Source organism: Tursiops truncatus, chromosome 6, assembly GCF_011762595.2.
Source record: "Tursiops truncatus isolate mTurTru1 chromosome 6, mTurTru1.mat.Y, whole genome shotgun sequence".
In the NCBI taxonomy this organism is placed as follows: Eukaryota; Metazoa; Chordata; class Mammalia; order Artiodactyla; family Delphinidae; genus Tursiops; species Tursiops truncatus.
The window spans coordinates 2,751,432-2,754,729 of record NC_047039.1 but is presented as its reverse complement, the minus strand read 5'-3'; the positions used below and the strand labels follow the sequence as shown (position 1 = coordinate 2,754,729).

The 3,298-nt window shown below is 41.1% G+C and overlaps 1 non-coding gene across 1 annotated transcript; it reads right to left on the bottom strand.

Annotated features, from left to right (window-relative positions):
- Positions 1-2,288: 2,288 nt before the first annotated feature.
- Positions 2,289-2,395, bottom strand: LOC117312869 (U6 spliceosomal RNA). The gene has a single exon (XR_004527273.1). It is a non-coding gene; the product is annotated as a U6 spliceosomal RNA (small nuclear RNA).
- Positions 2,396-3,298: the final 903 nt, after the last annotated feature.

Genomic DNA, 3,298 nt, shown 5'->3' with positions numbered 1-3,298 from the left:
AAGAATCTTCATCGTGGCTTTGTTTTTAGTAGCAAAAACAGAACAGTAAATGATTATTAACAGGAAGATGATTGGGATACAAGCATCCTGTGGAAAGCTATTATAACCATGATAAAGAATGTAAGCTCTTTGCCAGCTGACTAAAAGGGATTCCTACAATATATTTATAGCGGGGAAAAAAGGCAAGATGCAGAGAAATATGTAAGATACAATCCTATTTTTTCAACAAAGCTAACTTCCCAACACATAGAGCCATTTTATGTACGGTTACATGAGCAGGTAGAAAGATAGGGATGCTCACGCACGTGGTTACAACACCATACATTGGTTTGGGGGACGGGTGGATACAGATAAGAAGGAGAAGATGAGTTTTGGTGGTACTGCTCCACTCTGACTCATTTCTATTGCTCTGCACACAGTCATTACAATCTGGGTTAATTGACTGCTGAGGCGCCAGCTGTTTAGATAAATTAATCGAGAAAGATGGCTACTGGGAGACAGTGAGAGGTAAGAGTCTGTATATCCACTGCCCCAGCTGAGGAGGCCGGGCCGGAACCAGCAGCAGCAGGCAGGACGGGTGACAAGCACGTTCGGGAAGGTATCTGTGCAGACAGAGGTCCAAGGGAAGCGTAAGACGACATCCACAGGTGACGCTTATTTACCAAAGGCAGGTGAGGGGCTGGGGAGCAGGGCGGGGAGAGTCGGGTGTGAGAGGCCAGCATCGGAGGTCAAGGACGCTCAGACTCAGGGGTGGCTCTCAGCAAAGAATCGGGTCCTGGGAGACGGGTCTGGAGCTCAGAGCAGGAAGGGCGCCGACAGAGCAGGGCTGTGGATCGTCCCCCTCTCCCCGTCCCCTAACCCCTCCGACTTCCAACCCTCACCATGAGAGGTTTGGGCAGCTTCTGGCGCCAAGAGAAAGAGAAGAAAGACAAAAACAAAAAAGGTAGACGCAAGACTTAAAACATAGAATTCTGATGTTGTTAAGAAAAAGTGCTCCTAAACACCTCAGTGTAAAACAATCATGTCAAAACCAAAAACGGAGCTACCCTCTGACCCAGCCATCCCACTCCTGGACATCTACCCAGAGAAAACCAAAACTTGAAAAGGCACATGCTCGCCAATGTTCACTGCAGCAGTATTCACAACAGCCAAGACATGGAAACAACCTAAATGTGCACTGACAGAGGAATGGATAAAGAAGATGTGGCACATATATACAGTGGAATACTACTCAGCCATTAAAAAGAATGAAATAATGCCATTTGCAGCTACATGGAAGGACCTAGAGATGATCACACTAAGTGAAGAAAGTCAGACAGAGAAAGACAAATACCATATGATATCACTCATATGTGGAATCTAAAAAAATGATACAAAGGAACTTAATTACAGAACAGAAACAGACTAGAAAACAAAGCTGTGGTTACCAAAGGGGAAGGGTGGGGAGGGATAAATCAGGAGTTTGGGATTAACAGATACACGCTACTGTATATAAAATAGATAAACAGTAAGTCCTACCATACAGTACATGGAACTATATTCAATACCCTGTAATTACAATGGGAAAAAATATGAAGAAGTATATATAAATATGTATATATACACACATACAAATATAGTATATATTTATGTAACTGAACCACTTCCCTGCACACCAGAAACCAACACAACACTGGAAATCAACTATACTTCTATAATAAAAAATAAATTAAAAAAATAGAATAATCATGTCAACAGTATTACTACTGATAAGACTGCTGAAGCGTTACTGAGCTCTTACTAAGTGCCGCGTAAGTACACCAGGTGCTTCAAATGTCTTCTGTCTTTTAAGCTTCACAGCAACCTGCCAGGTCGGTACCGTTATCTCCATTTTCCAGATGATGAAACTAACTCTGACAGAGGCTAAAGAACTTCCTTGAAGTCACATAAGTAAACATTTCCAAAGCCCTCGAATCCAAGTCTGTCTGAGGCCACGGTCCTAACTATTCTGTGTGTACAATTACTGATATTTGTAGTGACGGCCTGGAGTCATCTGTAAATGTTAATCTCTGATTTTTTTTTTAACGTTTTTATTGGAGTATAATTACTTCACAATGGTGTGTTAGTTTCTGCTTTATAACGAAGTGAATCAGCTATACGTATACATATGTCCCCATATCTCTTCCCTCTTGCGTCTCCCTCCCTCCCACCCTCCCTATCCCACCCCTCTAGCTGGTCACACAGCACGGAGCTGATCTCCCTGTGCTATGCGACTGCTTCCCACTAGCTATCTGTTTTACATTTGGTAGAAAAATATGGAACGCTTCACGAATTTGCGTGTCATCCTTGCGCAGGGGCCATGCTAATCTTCTCCGTATCGTTCTAATTTTAGTATATGCGCTGACGAAGCAAGCACTCTCTGATGTTTTTTATTTCAAAAATCAGGGAAAGGTATAGTATCTCTCAGATATTTTCTTCCAGATAAAAGTTGGTTTTCCAGAGTGACCCATTTTTCCAGAATTCTGGATAGCTGAAGCTTTAACTGTACTTTGCAGCTTCTTACAAAATTTCAGTAATTACATCTGTACAAATTGGTTGCAATCAAGTTGGAAGTAACATTTTTATGAAATGCTATAAGATATATTGGTTGTAAATTCTGAGTCCTATGTAAGTTCTATCTATTGCATTTCCTCACACACGTCAATTTTAAAAAGGCTTTTAAATGTTTTTGGCAGAATCTTTTTTCAAAATCATACTTCAATATGGACTTTTTCTTGGCAATCCGTGAGATTTCCTGGAAGTTCCTACTGAGTACACTCACTGTATAAACATAGAACTTGATTTCCCAGTAAAAGCGTCAACCATCTGCAAATGCCAATAGGTTTTATAAGCAATTTGCAGCCTCTGAGTAAGGCCATCCTCCTTTTTCCATATTTTTTCTAATGCTTGGAGTATGGGCCACAGAACTCTTGGAAAGACTATGTTCAAATTCTTTCTTGCTTTAAGACCTCCCCACCTTTTGACTAAACATTGCTTCATTTTCCTGGAGTAAAGAATCTGACTGAAAATCTCTAGTCAGCTTACCTGATCACATTTCCCCCAATATGTCAGTGTAGCGGTAACTGCTGTGAACATCTAACCTTTCCTGAACCCGTGGCACATTCGTACAACCACACGTAACAGTGTATACAGTTCCTTTTCATTTATCAAAAGAAAGAATCCTTGGGGAATAAAGATTTGACAGCTACTGTTACAAGATAATTGTAATACTTAAAAAAAAGAGAGAAAGAGAGATGAGACAGATGGTGTACGCTGGAGA